This window comes from Myotis brandtii, unplaced genomic scaffold (genome assembly GCF_000412655.1).
Source record: "Myotis brandtii unplaced genomic scaffold, ASM41265v1 scaffold165, whole genome shotgun sequence".
In the NCBI taxonomy this organism is placed as follows: Eukaryota; Metazoa; Chordata; class Mammalia; order Chiroptera; family Vespertilionidae; genus Myotis; species Myotis brandtii.
In genome coordinates this window covers 12,292,080-12,307,898 of record NW_005356042.1, presented here as the reverse complement: position 1 = coordinate 12,307,898, position 15,819 = coordinate 12,292,080, and the positions used below count along the sequence as shown (strand labels likewise).

General features: G+C 45.2%; 1 protein-coding gene and 1 long non-coding RNA gene across 2 annotated transcripts in view; both read left to right on the top strand.

Moving 5' to 3' along the window:
* The window catches only part of LOC106725462, a 212,154-nt gene extending 200,330 nt beyond the window's left edge, over positions 1-11,824 (top strand). The window contains exon 5 of the long non-coding RNA XR_001361357.1: positions 11,802-11,824. This is a non-coding gene — a long non-coding RNA (uncharacterized LOC106725462). The remainder of the gene's footprint in view (positions 1-11,801) is intronic.
* Positions 1-15,819, top strand: part of WWOX (WW domain containing oxidoreductase) — a 935,251-nt gene that overhangs the window by 830,205 nt on the left and 89,227 nt on the right. The gene's annotated exons all lie outside the window — the stretch shown is intronic.

Genomic DNA, 15,819 nt, shown 5'->3' with positions numbered 1-15,819 from the left:
CGTGGAAGACGTGGGGGAGGTGGCGGGGCCTGGCATCTGTCCCCGGCCATCCATCAGGCTGTCCTCTTTAAGTAAGGGGGAAGGGGGGCTCAAACTGCGGAGATGATGAAACAAATGGACTAGAATTAGTTATCACTCATCTAATCGAAAGCCGTCTTCTTGGTGAATAAGTAAACTATTAGCTTCCAGGCTTTTCAAGGTGGGACCCTTATTTGCTGCAAGTGTTCTGTGTACCAGGCACTGTACTGGGCTCAAGGGTACCACAGACCTGACTTTGCTCAATGGAGTTAATATGTGGGAGGAGCTTATGACAAGCCTCACCGGCAGGAATGCAGACCTAAGAAAGCCCTACTTCCCCCTCCCCCACCCCCACACGGCCCTCACCTACACCCCCGATGACAGCCCCATTCTCCTAATGAGTCGCCTTGCACCCCCTCTTTTATCGCCTTGGGTTTTTCCTCAACAGAGAACTAGAGTCTCCTTTGAAAACAGAGCCTTCAAAAGGCACTGGGGGTCACTCAAAGCCGGTCTTGAGATCGCCTGTGGGACCTCCTGCTCTTCCCTCTCCCGAGTGCTCTGTTCTCACCTCCTGGGCTCCCCTCCTCGCTCTCTCTGTTCCAGCTGCACTGGCCTCCTTGCTGTTCCCATCAGGCACACTCTGCCTGGAAGCCTCTCCCTCCCTGGCCTCGCTCAGAGTTCACTCGCCCCTTCCTTGCTCCCACCTCTTAGACACGTGACTGTAAGCTACAGTCTGTCTTCGCCACCATTCATTTTATTTTCTATCCCCTTCCGTGAGAATGGAGACTCCAGGAGGGTAGGGATTGGTTTTGTTCACTGCTGCGTCACCAGAAAACTAGTAAGTGCTCAACAAATATTTGGTCTCTTTAAGGGCGAACTTGACCATCACAGAATAAGCACAATAACCTCAGGGTTCTGTGTCCAGGAGAGAGGATCATGATGGGTGGGACACCTATGGGGGTTCTTTGTGGCTATAGGGGCATTGAGAGGAGTCCTGGGAAAAGGTTGGGACAGGGCCCACCATCCTTTGTGGGTTTTGCCCTTTTTTTGGCAGAAGCCTAGAAGGGTCTCTTTATTTAAAGGGCCAGGTTCAATTTTTCTTTTTCTATTTTATTTATTTATTTATTTATTTATTTATTTATGTTTGACCTGCAACAGGAGTTAACCTATGTGGTTATGTCATACCCTGGAGCAACTTGTTATTGACAAGGATAGATGGAAGGCCGAGGCTGTCCTGGGTCAGTGGATTCATAGAGAAGTTAGTATTTTCTTTTATGAAGAGCCCACTTTTCTTAATAATTGCATAATGACGTCTTTGATTTCCAGGGTCTCATCCCCAGCTGTCTCCTTAGGCATTTATTCAAGATCTGATGCCATTCAGTCAGGCAGGATACATATTTGTATCTGGCTCCAAACTGTTTTTTAGTGTTTTTTTTGGCCCACATCACTGCAGCCCATGGCAGAATATTCTAGCAATTAGCAGTAACTGAAAGTGATAATTTATTGCAACCAACACTATGATCTAATAGTCACACATTACAAGAACAAAATCCATATTTTTTCCTGCCGTGGCACCACAGTGCTATCATACGCTCCGTGTGCTTCCTAATGTCTTTTGTTTGCATTGGGAGAAAACATAACCCTCTCCCACTGAGAACCAGAAAGAGCCCCTCAGGTTCTACTATGACATTAAAAAATGTACTGGGGGCTGGTTAACTTTGTGTGAGGTTCCTGTGCAACTAAATTCTATTTCCAAATGATCTTTGGAAAGGACAGGGCACTGTCTTCCCTTCATTTAGGAAAGGGGATCATCTTTCTCTTGTAAGTGCCCCAGCCTAAGCTGTGGGTACCAGATGCAAGAGGGTAGGGTGGTTCCCAATGGGAGTGGAGGAGGCCTGAGTCTGTCATCCAGCAATCACAGTTCACATGTATTGAAGTTGACCACTGAATCTTGCCTCGGATTTGAACCTCAAGCAAATCTACAAACCACCAGGCAACAGAAATTACAGACAAAATGATAAGTCAGGCCCTGCCAGGTGACTAAGGCAGCGTGGCGATGCTTCAATTCTTTAACCCAAATCCCAGTGACCCCGAAGCATGCATACATTTGGAATGTTGCCTGTCCAATATTTAGAGAGGTGCCTGCAGAATTTGATTCCTGGGTACATCAAGTTTTTGAGCTGAAAGAAACCTGAGATGGTCTCTAGACCAGCGAATTCCAAATCTGTCCACTCATCAGAATCACCTGGATTTCCCAAACGAATGGATTTCTGAGCCTCCCTCTGCAGAGAGATGCGTTCCTTTGATGTGGGATTGGACCCAGGAAGCTCCAGGCAGGGGCAGAGTACATCTGGGAGCACCTGTGATTTCCCAGAGGCGCTGTGTCTCAGTGAGCGAGGTGGACAGTGTTGGACTGAACACAAACTTCCGGGCTCGTAACCAGGAGGAGCCTAATTCACTGATTCACTCAAAGCTGGTCTCAATGATTCTCGTGGGCAAAGACTGCATGTAAGACTGACCTGGAAAGAGAGGGATTGGGATCTACTCACCTTCCGCACCCCTTTCCTGGGGCCTGCGGTTGCATTTCATTAATTTTTTCCAAAGGTTATCATAATGTCCTTATATGTTGAACAAACTACTCTTAACATCTCCAGGTTTTCTTTTGTTGAAGAGTAAAAAAAAAAAAAAAAAGTTTCATAGTGGGGTTTTTTCCTCCTAAAATATTCTAATTTTAAGCAGGTATTACAAATAGTAAATGTTTACCAGGAAGGTCATATAAATGAATGAGTTCAGATACGTGTTGAATAACCCTTGTTGGAAAACTGAATGCAACTAATTTAGTTTATTTTTATTTTTAACATATTGCACCAAATATAGAGGTGTGGGACAAAACGTAAACACTTTGCAGCCTTCAGACCTTCATTTTGAGAATTTTGATGAAAAAGTATTTAGTTGAAGTAGAAGTGAAAGGAACTGTTTGGGGGTATGGATGAGTCAGGATTCAATCAGAAAAGTGAAACCAGTTGGAGATATATGTTGAGTTTCATTGCAAGGAATTGGCTTATGCGGTTCTGGGAGTTGCCTAGGGAAGTCCCAAATCCATACTGTGTCACTCAGGAGATGTGGCCTGGAGGCATCACCATGGGCCGAAGCTGCTCACCACGGGCATGATTTCTTTTCCCGGGAAGGCTCAGTTCTCCATGTAGGATCTTTCAACTGGTTGGGTCTAACTCACCCAGATTATCTAGGATAATCTCCTTTACTAAAAACCGACTATGGGCTTTAATCACTTCTACTAAACATGTTTCCAGGGATGGCTTGATTAGTATTGACTTGCCTACATGAGTAACTGGGAACTGGGAACACCAAGGTGGCACATGAAACTAACCATCGCAGGGTCCATGTTTAAAGCAAGTCAGACAAGGATAAATAAGATCAAGACCCCTATACCATCTAAGGCTCAGTTCTCTTTGTAGGATCTTTCAACTGGTTGGGTCTAACTCACCCAGATTATCTAGGATAATCTCCTTTACTAAAAACCGACTATGGGCTTTAATCACTTCTACTAAACATGTTTCCAGGGATGGCTTGATTAGTATTGACTTGCCTACATGAGTAACTGGGAACTGGGAACACCAAGGTGGCACATGAAACTGACCATCGCAGGGTCCATGTTTAAAGCAAGTCAGCCAAGGATAAATAAGATCAAGACCCCTATACCATCCTTTGAGAAGACCCCTATACCATCCTTTGACAAGGGCCTTACATTTTTCTAGGCTTTTTTTTTTCTTCCTTAAAAAAAAGGAGATTGTGTCAAACAGCCTAAGAAATGAGGGCAGGCATAGGGATCCAATTTGGAAGAGAAGTTCCGAGTTCTCGCCAATGCAGGATGGGTTTGTACCTTTAAGGGGCCTTTATTACCATAGTAATAAACAGCAAACCGGCCCAAGTCTTACAGGCTTGTGTTGGCTTTGACCAATGAAGTAGAACAGGGCCTGCGAATACCCCATTTGTTCCAGGCTGTGCTTTGATGGCTCTGCACAGGCAGCTCTTTTTCTCCACAAGTCACCAGCCTCACCCGTGTCTCTTAACAAATGTTGTTGACAGGCCGCGTTGCAATTTTTCTGCATGTTCTGACAGTTTAATTCAGTACCTCTTGGCTAAGCACTCAGCCTAAGGGGGTGCTTCAGCACCTTGGCATCACCGGCTGCAATTAAAATAATTCAGCGCCGGGGCTGGGCTTGCAGAAAGAGGCCTTCCTCCTCTGGAACTCGCGGTGCATTTCCCAGTCCCCCCGCTGAGCAGACTCGAGACCTCCCTTTTAGAGTGGAGGGCAGCGGAATTTATTAACAAGAGGTTGACTCGCAAGAAGTGGCTCGATTTGCATGTTACACCCAACGGGGTTTTCTCCACGGTGGTTGAACATAATTTTTTCAGTAGACTTGGCACCTGTGGAAAGGTCATGGTGTGGGGAGAGGGGAGAGCAAGGGATCAGAGATGGGAGTTTGGCAAAGACCATGTGTAGGAGCCATCCATCCAACACGGCATGTCAAAATGTCCTTTATCCTAAATTCTGTGCAGGGAAGATAAATGGGGAAGAGGACCGGAAATCCTCCTCCTCTCAAAGGGTCTTGTATGAAGAGGGAGCCTTAGAGGTGTTTTAGCAAGGAGTTTACTCCACCGTCGGCGCAGAAAGTGTGGGACAGTCCAGTGTTGTGAAATGACCTTCATGCTGTGTACCCCTCTGTCCCCACCCGACAACTCTACTGCCGGCGCTACTAAAACCAAATCATTTCTAAGGTTTAGAGAGATTTGGTTTCTCAGGCAAGGCCCTTTCAGCAGATGGAAATTTGGTCAATTCTCCCAAGTTACTTTATGCTTAGGATCATTTGGGGAGATTTTTTTTAATGGTAAAATTAAAATGTGGTCCTCTTCCTCGTCCTCTTCTTCCTATTCCCTCTCCTCCTCTTTCTGCCTCTCCACCTCTTCCTTCTCCTTCTTCTCCTTCTCCTCTTCCTCCTCCTTCCTCTCCTCCTCCTCTTTCTCTACCTCTTCTCCTCCTCTTCCTCCTCCTTCTTCTTCCTCCTCTTCCCTCTTCTCCTCTTCCCTCTCCTCCTCCTTCCCCTCTTCCTCCTCCTCCTCTTCTTCCTCCTCCTCCCTCTCCTCTTCTATCTGAGCTGACCAGCCAGCCATTGACAGAGAACAAGCAGGAGGGCAGGACTGGCCTTTTTTTCACTTGCTGCTTGGGTTTGGCAAGTACTCAGCATAAACCTCTCAGGCATTTCCTGACAAAGGCAAGCACATTCACCTAAGTGGTTTGTTGGGTTTTTTTGGTTGATCTCTGCTGCATCTCTCGGACTATTTCAGTCCCCACTCTGCCTTCCCCCGCACATTAACCAAGGCCGCGACCTATTGACTGCCGAGTCCCCGAAGCAGCTGGACTCCCTGTTTGAAAGGTTTTCCGAAGAGGCGTCTATTAATTTATGTATTTAATTTCTGTACGAAGTGACTGCTCTCCTCCCAGCACAGGTATTAAAGTACCTTTAGGGGAATCCGGCAGCTGAACTCCTCTGTTACGAAAAATGCTGAGAATGTCACAAAGCAAAAGCATTGGGGGAAAGTGCTCAGTGGAAAACCACTGGCTTTGCCCCCCTGCTTGGATTTGGGGTCCTCTTCCCATGTCCCAGGGCCCCACCAGGGAACCCTGGCTGGAGCACACCAGCTTCATTATGGTGCGCAGGGACAAGGCAACGGCCCCGTTCCCATTCATTCTGTCCTTTCTGGTTCAGTATGTCGTTCAGCTTTGCTAATGGAGTTAATTTTTAAGATCTTAACAAATCTACTAACATTTAAGCTTACCTGGACAGTCTGACTTCAGATTAACTATCTGCACAAGTGGTTTTTAAAATTAATACCAGGTATGTATTTTAAACAATTAAACCCATCACAGGCCTTTAGTTTCGGTGTTATCAGGAACGGTAAGGTGAGCTGCAAGTGGGAGCTCCCTGTCCAGGGGAGCTTTTTAATGGCAGGAGGCACAGGTCCACACACGTGCCTGCAGATGCGCTTTGTAGGACGTGCCAGGCGGCCCTGTCCTGCAGGCAGGGGCTTCCTAATTGAAAGTGATGTGTGGAATTCCAATAGCTCGAATCCCAGTGAAGTGCCCGGGTGGGGTGATTTAGGCTTTAATAACTCGGGCCCGGGAAAGGGGAGGGGCAGCCTTGTGGTGGCACCATTTTGGCTGAATACTTACTAAGGACCTTGCCCAAAACGTCAGCAATTTCACTGTTTCACTCCCAGGAGACTCCAGAGCTGATGGAAAGAAACCCCAAGCCCGCAAAATGGGAGCTACTCCGGGGCATTGGTTTCTAAGCCCTGAAACATCATGTAATTAAAAAAAAAAAAAGGAGTTAACATAGGGTGGCCCACTTTTTATTTTGATACTTAAGGACATGAATATTTTTATAAAATCCCAATGATCACCTGTTATAACCATTATTCCATAAGATAAACAATTTTCTCCATTATGGAAATTTACAAATATACCTCAACCTTGAAACAAAATTGCCACAAACTACCATTAACACTTGACTTTGATTGTTTTAGCATATGTTGATCCATCTCTCATCTTTTAATAAAACAAATGCTATTTCAATTTAAAAAAAATAGGAAGGAAATAATCTCATGTAGAAGACAGAATTTCCAATAAAGGTCAATGGGCAACTTAACATCAACTGGTATACATTTAAATATCCATAAATGTACATGCACCTATGTAAGTGTCCATGTTTATAGGCACACATATATATGAGCATGCGCATATATGTCTTTATGCATTTAAAACTGCATATCACAGATTTTAATCCCCATTCCTTTTTTATCTGTAAAAACAAGGTCACTACCCCACATGAGTGTTTCGCAGAGAGTCATTTTAGGACACACTTAAAAAAAAAAAAAGACCCAAATACATGCTGCCGATTCATTGGGGAATTTTGGATGTTCATGTATTTCATTTACATGCAGTCCCCACTTTGCCAGGATTAGAACAGACACCCCCAGAAGCCGTGTCAGGTGCCACGGGCTAAAGTAACAGCAACTGCTTTCACTTCTAAAAATTAAAAGAAGTCTCTTTCTCCTTATAGTGAAAATAATTCATGGTCATTGTTGAAAAGGTAGAAAATATAGGTAAACAAAAATAACGAAGCCAGAACAGTCCTAATCTCATAACTCAGAGAAAAGGATGCTAACTCTATATTCAGACCCATATCACATCTTTACCTATTCCTAAATCCGTTTATACATTTAAGTGTATACACTTAGACATTTATGTAAATGTAAATATAGCTATTCTTGCTTTTTTTTAAGCACAGAAATAAGATGCAGTCCCCACTTTATTATATAATATGATTTATTTTGCTAACAGGATATTGTGAATATCTTTCTATACCATTCATCTTATTCCACATCATCTCCAGGGGCTCCAAGGTATCCCATTATATGGCTTCAGTTACAGGTTGAAAGGAGTGGTTCTCACAGTGTGGTCCCTGGACCGCAGCATCAGCACTGCCTGGGAACTTGTTAGAAATGCAAATTCTCAGGCCCCACCTGAGACCTGCTGAATCTGGGCTTAGGACCACAATCTGCATTTAAATAGCTGCCCACGTGATCCTGAGGATTGCTGAAGTTTGAGAACCGCTTCTTTAGGCAAGCATGGCTACAGTTCTTAAGGGAGAACATTCTACATGTTTGACCTAGAACCTCCAACACTTACCTGTGCTCACTAAGTTCAGGCGAAGGAATCTTTCAAGGAAAGTACAATTCCTCTTCAACTCTGAATTCTAGATTAAGGGAACCAAGGATAAAGTCGGGGCATCTGTGAAATCCTTGAAATGATGAGAAAAATTTAGAATTTGAGTACATTTTTCTGGGGAAAAGTACACCTATTAGATTTCAAACAGACCATGACCCAAAGATAACTTTTTATTTGTTATTTTTGTTTCTATACGTGCTGCTCTGTTCATCCCAGTATTTTAAAGAAAAAAATCTACCCAGGGGTCCATTGGGCACCGTGCCCGAGCAATATGTGGAATGGTAACCATTTCACTCTTCATCGTTAAGTAGGCCCAAGACCGGCCTTCCTTTCCTTTCTAAAGACTGGCCTTCCTTTCCTCTCCTGGGCAGGCAGTTTGCATTCTGCAGATCTCCAGCTAAGCCCCACCCCTGACCCTGTGTAGGATGTGGTGTGCACATTTTTAAGCCCCAAGTGAAAATAGAAGCTTTCTTGATCTTTTACGGTTTTTCACCCAGAAATTCTAGATCTATGACTTTGTCCCAAGAAAATATTTAGATACCTGTGAAAGTTGGTATGCAAAGTGACTACCATAAAATTATTTGTAATAGAAAATTAAAATAGCCCAAGTGCCTAACAGTAAACATTAGTTACAGAGATTATATAGTAAATGAAGTCATGGGGTGGAACGTTGAACAGTTAGTAAAATTGTTTTGTTTTTTTGAAAAATGATTAGAGGCATAAAAGAATCATGCAATAATATGAAGTGAATATTAATTGAACTGGATTAAATATAGTTTAGAAATTATTTAGCCCAATTCAATGTCCATGTAAAAAAATATCTGGGAAGAATGAAACATGTATGTGCACATTCTCACTTTCTTCTTTTCTCCATATTATCAAGATTTTCTAAGATTGATGCATTGGTTTATAAATATCTATGTGAAATAAAATAGACTGTTGCGGTGAGGAAGCGCACCACCCACTGTCTGAGTGTTACATGGACTTTAGCTTTATAATTCTGGTTCTAACTAGACCCTTCTATGAGGGAGAGCATTTCCTCTCCAAATGTGTCACTCAACAGGCCAGACCACGCCTTTGGGACAGACCTAGGCCCATTTACTTACTTTCTGGGAGCAGAGCTGAACCCAGAGCCTAATTTCATGGTGTCTGTCAGCGAGATCGGCTTGCTCCTGGCAGAAGTTCCAGCATCCTCTCTAGAGATAAGGATCAGGAGAGTGATGAGCGATGTGACTGTGGGTCACACGCTGATCAGCCTTGATGCAGTCTCCCTCTTCAGAGCCTGGGGTGTTCTGGAGTCCAGAGCCCCCTTTGAATTAGCCTGCGTGTCAATGGAAGTCACTGCTGAGGCCAGCCCTTGACTGACTGCTTCCTGTAATGTCATAGTGGGGTGACTGGAACTCAAAGTGACATCCATCAGTTTATATTATGTTGCACCTCTTGCTATGCCTGTTTGTAGAACAAACTTTATTCATCTTTCCCTAGCAGTGTCCACATGTTTTGGGAAGCTTAGTTGTACCCATGGTACTCAACGACAGTTGGTTAGTTTGGCAAGTTCAGTCACTCATACAACAAATAAGGATGGTATATCTCCCTCGCACCAGGTGGGCTACGACTTTCTAGAAGTGGTGTGGCGAGCAACCAGACCCTGCAGTGCCCACAGTCCCCGAAGGACACAGGCATTCAACCAGTAAGCCTGATAGTCGATGTGTGGCTGCTGCCGCCTGACGCCGGGCGGGAATTTTCACGAGCGCTCTGTTTTGAGTTGCAGAAGCAATGTCAAGATTTGCATATGGTTTTAAAACTGTAAACAAGAGTAGTTATGATGACATCACCCCCACTTTCTTTTGTTTCGGGCATGCTTCCCTCAGTGAGTACCATTACAGCAAAGCTCCCGGGGCCCTGTGAGCCCTGGGACTCCTCTGGAAGTGGGCGGACGTCTTCCAGTGGACATGCTGCAGGGGGAAGGGGAAAGCCGTCAGGAAGCACCGCCTGACCAGAGGGTATTCCTCCCTAGACTCGTCAGTGCCAGAGCTGTCACAGTGAGCGTTTGACATCCCCGAGTCTCCACGTTGTCATCTGTGAAATGGGATCATGACTCACCTTACAATTGGTTATGAAAACTAACAAGATAATCAATATAAGCACCTTGCCCAGTGCCTGGTGAATTCAAATGCTCAAAATATATTAGTTGCCTCTGATTGTGCCTGTATAAAGAAGACCAGGGTGGCTCCTTTCAATCTCTGCTCATGCAATCAAAGTTTTTCGAATATAAGAAGTCTCAGAAGTGTTGGAGGCCCAAGACAGGCATTTAGTTTTTTTTGACTTGTGTGTAAATCTTTCACCCTTTTTATGATCACATGGATTCCACAGATATCTTCTGAGCATCAGGGAGCAGTCACGGTGGGATGTGTCAGCAGATGAATCCGATGCTCTTCCTCTTCTCAACAGACTCCTAGACTAGTGGGACACCAGGGGACAGAGGGACAGAGGGAGTCACCCGGGCACGGAGGAGGTCTCCTGCAACAAGCAGGAAGGGAAGCAGCAGGAGAGCAGCATCCAGGCTTGGAGCTGGGGCCAAGGATTAGGAGCCCAAGTCAGGACGAAGAAAGCAGAAGGGAGCAGAGTGAGGCTGAAGAATCCAAGGGAAGGAAGCCAAGGATTTCTTTCTTTTTTTTTTTAATATTTTTTATTGATTTTTTACAGAGAGGAAGGGAGAGGGATAGAGAGTTAGAAACATCGATGAGAGAGAAACATCGATCAGCTGCCTCCTGCACATCTCCTACTGGGGATGTGCCCGCAACCAAGGTACATGCCCTTGACCGGAGTCGAACCTAGGACCCTTCAGTCCGCAGGCCGACGCTCTATCCACTGAGCCAAACCGGTTTCGGCAAGGATTTCTTTATAGTTGTCCACCCGTTCCCTTTACAAGTCACGGTACAGGGAGGCCACCTGCATAGCAGAGTCGCATGTCAAAAGTGTAGCTAGCTACAGACCCACATGCTGCTCTGGACTTCATCTCTCAACACACGTGGCCACTGCTACAGGGAGCAGCCAGCCCGAAGGGAAGAGAGGATGGGAAAGCGTGTGCCTGCGGTACGCAGGGAGAGATTGTCCAGGCCGACCTGAGCACAAGTAAATGTACTTTATGTACAGCGAATACTTCAGGAACTGAGGAAATTAATCTGGCATGAACATCGTTGGATGCAAGTTCAGACCGTGTGTGCGTGTCTGTGTGTGCGCACGTGTACGTGGGTCATGGGCATCTTCCAAGTACTCTGGGACTCTCAACAATATATGACCTACAAGACAGAGTCAGGGGGGCACTTTTAACCTCAGATCTGTGCCAGGATTCTGTGTGAAATGGTGCCAAGCCAAAACGTGTGCCTCCAGCGGCCCCTCTCCACTCTTCTCCCACGAGAGAGTGTGCACCGGGCCGGGGCCGACAGGGCAAGTGTCCCACCTCCCAGTTCGCATGGAGCCACTGTAACTTTAAAAAGATTGAACAAAGACTACCTCCACTAGCTAAGCTGAAATAAGAACGTCTCCCGAGTTTAATGGATCAAGTAGCGGTGATAGGTTTTATGGTTCTTTTTCACTTTAGGGCACGGGGAAGAGAGAGCCAGGCAGGTTGGTTTTAAATTCAAGGATTTATGCTGTTAATCCTCGGGGCTAATTATAATTTATGGGATCTTGGCAAATTAATATGCGGTTGCTATTCAAAAGTGGAGAGCAATGTGAGGCAGGCATAAACAAGCCTTGTTCATTTTTAATTTATTTCCACCAATGGAGAATATTAAATAAAATGAACACTAGGGTATTTCGCTCTGAGTTCGGTGTTCATTATTTATCTCTAAATTATGAAATTCATATAACAACTGCTTGTTTTTTCACCAAGAACCCAGAAACAGCGAGTGATAGCATCCGGATAAGTAGGAGGCGATCAGTAATTCTTTTCTCTACTGCTTCTAAGACAGGCCTAGTGGTGCGTGCATGGATACGGAGGTGTTCCAAGCATGCAGGTGGGTGAGGTCCAAGATTTGGTGTCACATACGTCAGGATAGTTTAGAAACAGGACTTGGAAGTGGGATGTGAGTTTACAATCCCAATTCCACAGAAACGAAAGTTCTAGTCCTCCCATGCCAGGGCGTGTTGCGTCCCCAGGGCTTTGGGAGATCCCAGTGTATTGCTGGCCTGGTAGATGCTGAGTAGAGAGGTGACTCTATGATAGGCCTTTTGTCAAGCAATCTCATTGCACCCAGGACCTCCAGTTTATCAGCACCCCCTAGGCCAGTGGTTCTCAACCTGTGGATCGAGAACAATGAAAATACATCCTGCATATCAGATATTTACATTACAATTCATAACAGTAGCAAAATTACAGTTATGAAGTAGCAGCGAAAATAATTTTATGGTTGGGGGTCACCACAACATGAGGAACTGTATTAAAGGGTCACGGCATTAGGAAGGTTGAGAACCACTGCCCTAGGCTGTTTACAGAATTCACTTTTAAAGAATTTAGCTTTTCACCCATGAACAACTGGCAGGAAAATTTTCGCCAATTGATAACCAGGAGGCAGGCAGATTCATCTAGCATGATAATTAGTTGCTCCACCAGACACAAGAATGTCCCTCCCATTTCCCCTCTACCTTCCCCCCTTCTTCCTTGCTTCCCTTCCCCCTCTCCTCCTCCCCGCAGGGAGAGGCCAGCACGTGCTGCTTGGAGAGCTGCGGAAGCCTTGAGCTCTGAGCCCAAGAAGCAGGTTGGAGTCCTCCCCCCAGCTGTGTAGCTCAGATAACAGCTGGAGCAGAGAACAGGCTGTGCTCACTGCTAGAATATCTGACCCAGTTCTGACTGGCGCAGAGACTTAATAGTTGGTACCCCAAGTCTTTCTCCCGCCTGTGTGAAGGGAGGGAAGCAGGCCTTTCTCTCCACCCCAGACACACACTCCCGTCCAACTCTGTCCCCCTCGCCTCTCACTTCTTTCATTTTCTTGTTGGTGGGAAAGTGAAGGGCCACTTTCAACAATTCTGAAGAAGCAATGGGATGTTTTGCTTTGGGAGGGAAGGTAGCGTGGAAAGGCAAGGGTTTCTGGAGTCTGACAGCCGCCAAATCCAATCCCAGCTCTACCTTTTATCAGCTGGGTGTTGTGTGGGGCAAGTTACCTAACCTTTCTGAATCTTCTCACAATAACAAGAGAATACTATTGTTACAGGTCTGTGGGGACTGTTATGAGAAATGAGATGTTGAGAAGCACCTGGCACATTGCCTACCTTCTTCTACCTGGTCTTAATTGATAGCTCTGCCCCTTTAACCCCCACCCTTGTACATAATAGATTCTCAGCAAATATGCCTAGGACTGAATTGACCAGAAGAGTGCATTTGTACCTCTGGCACTCAGGGTCATAGACACTGTGACCCTGGGAGGACATCCCAGATCTGTGAATAAATGTGACAGGTCGTGTATATACCCCCCAAAGCTGGAGGGGCTGAGTACCTGTGGGGTCGTGTGTCTCTGTGATATGAGCAAGGCCTTCGATAGACAAGCAGCCTGGCACTGAGCGCTGGCTGGAAGTGACTCTGTACCTGCAGATTGTTTTCTCGGTCATTGTTTCTCTGTCATGTTTTATTTTCGTTTCTGAAAACAGCAGGAAATCCAACATGTGTGTTGACAGACTCCTGGCTTTGCAGTAGCTCCTTATTCAGGGGGTGTTCAGCCTAATCATTTTTTGGCAAGAGGACATTCAATTTCCTGCATTATTTAGCAATAAAAACTTAAACCTAATTGAAATCATGTACTCAGTATTCTATATTATTTTTAGTTCAGTAATCAATAATGTTATGGTTCCACTTTTTTTTTACGTACTCCTCTGAAGGAGTAAGATGAAAAAATAAAAGCCAAAAAGTTAAAAAAATAAAACAAAAAACTGCATTTGGCAAGAGAATGAAAAGTTCTAAAAGAAAGGCAGGAGGAAATTTTGGGGAGAAATCGGCATGAGTAATGTGTAAGCAAGGGCGATAGAAAAGGATCAGGGTGTCACCGCAGTACAAGTGCTCAGGCTTATTATATTACAGAGTTTTGTCCAAAGAACAGTTGGTTTTGATTTATCGGCCATGTCCTGCCATGAACCCAGATGTGTGTCCACTGGCTCTAGTAGGAGAAAGCTTTGTGTAACAGCCTCCATCCTGAATTCAAATTCTAGTTCTCCCATCCTGTCAAGCTTTGTAGAGGGGTCAGGCTGATCAGACATGTCTCCTTGAGGATGAGCTGTCTCTTAGGACCCTGCTAGGCACCTCCCACAAATGTGATTCTTTCTGGTGGGTGCCGCAGAGAGCTCCCAGCCATACCTGATGCCCACACTTGTCTGATCCCCAGGACTGGACACAGCCCACGCTCAGTCAGAGAACCTTACCCCTCTGCTCCTCCTTCCCAGCTTGCTAACAACACGGGAAGCTAGGTGGTTTCATCTTTCCTCTTAAATACAGGGGTGGGCAAAAGTAGATTTATAGTTGCTTGAATGGAAAATAATACAATGATTAATAAATAAGAATATCAGAATAAACTCTTGTGTTTTGGGTACCTACAACGATAAGCCTATTTTTGCCCACCCTTGTATGTGTACCTATGAAAGTCAAGATTTTTGGTTCAAGTCTACTGTCCTGTCAAAAGGGTTCTGCACTTGATTTAGAGATAGGAGATGAGGTTCACAAGTACATAAAGGACCCACATGTCAAGTCATCATTCTCTTATGCTGAGTATTGTTGAAGCTCATGATAGACCCCAGGAGGGAGAGAGATGGTGGTATGGTTGAATGTTGCATCCCCTACAAAATTCCTATGTCCAGATCCTACTCTCTAATGTGATGGAATTAGCAGGTGGGGCCTTGGGGCGGTGATTTAGTGGTGAGGGTGGAGCCCTCATGAATGAGATTAGTGCTCTTATCAAACAGGCCCAAGAGAGCTCTGCTGCCCCTTCCACCATCTGAGGATACAAGACGTCTGCCACCCAGAAGAGGGCCCTCCATTGATCATGCTGACACACCTGATCTCAGACTGTCAGCCTCCAGAGCTGTGAGGAATCAGCGTCTGTTGTTTATAAGCCATGTGGTCTGTGGCAGCCCAGTCACACTAAGAGAGACGGAAAGCATATTTGGTCTAATTTTCTTTGCTGCTTCTCTGAGCCCTAGAACTGTTTCCAGGAATGTCCAAACCCGAAACATCCGTCTATTTGGGGGCTTCCAGCTTCTAGGATGCCTGCTTTTCTCTCAATCCTTTTCCCAGCAAATTATTTAAGGACAACTCTTCCATACACCCTTTCCAGAAAAACAGGAGCTAAGGCACCCCATTGCGACCAACACAAATGTTCCTGATCATTTGTATCTTGGTTTTATTTCTCTTTCTAACACTATGCAAAAGACTAAGACAGCACTTGCGTGAACGTTTGCACATCACTTCAATATTCATTTCCAGTAATTTATTCACAGTTGTAAAGTTTATTACCCACAATATAGAGTCATAGAATTTTAGAGCCGTAGGACAGGGGAGAAATCATCTAGCCCCACCTCCTCATTGTACAGATAAGGAAACTGAGGTGAGGAGGGCTCAGGTGACTGATCAAGGTCAAGTTCTGAATGAGAGGCACAAAGTCAAGTCTCAACAGTCAAGCTTCTGTTGAATGCAGCTCTGCGATGCTAAAGACCATCTCGTTCTTCCTGCGCAGAGAGCCTTCTCCCAAATCATCATCTTGTTTCTCCACAATCGAGCAGGTGCCCGTTGAGTGCCAGCTCAGTGCTGGGTGCTTGAGAACAGCCATGAATGACATCATCATGGTGATGGCACTCACAGTCTAGCAGGCAAAGAGGCGAAGCAAATAGACCAACGTATGCACCTGTGATTACAAATTGTGATAAGGGCTCTGAAGGAAATAAACAAGGTTTGTGTGGGAACAGTGGTGGGCGGTGTGTTCGTGGGGCTGTTATACCAAAGCACC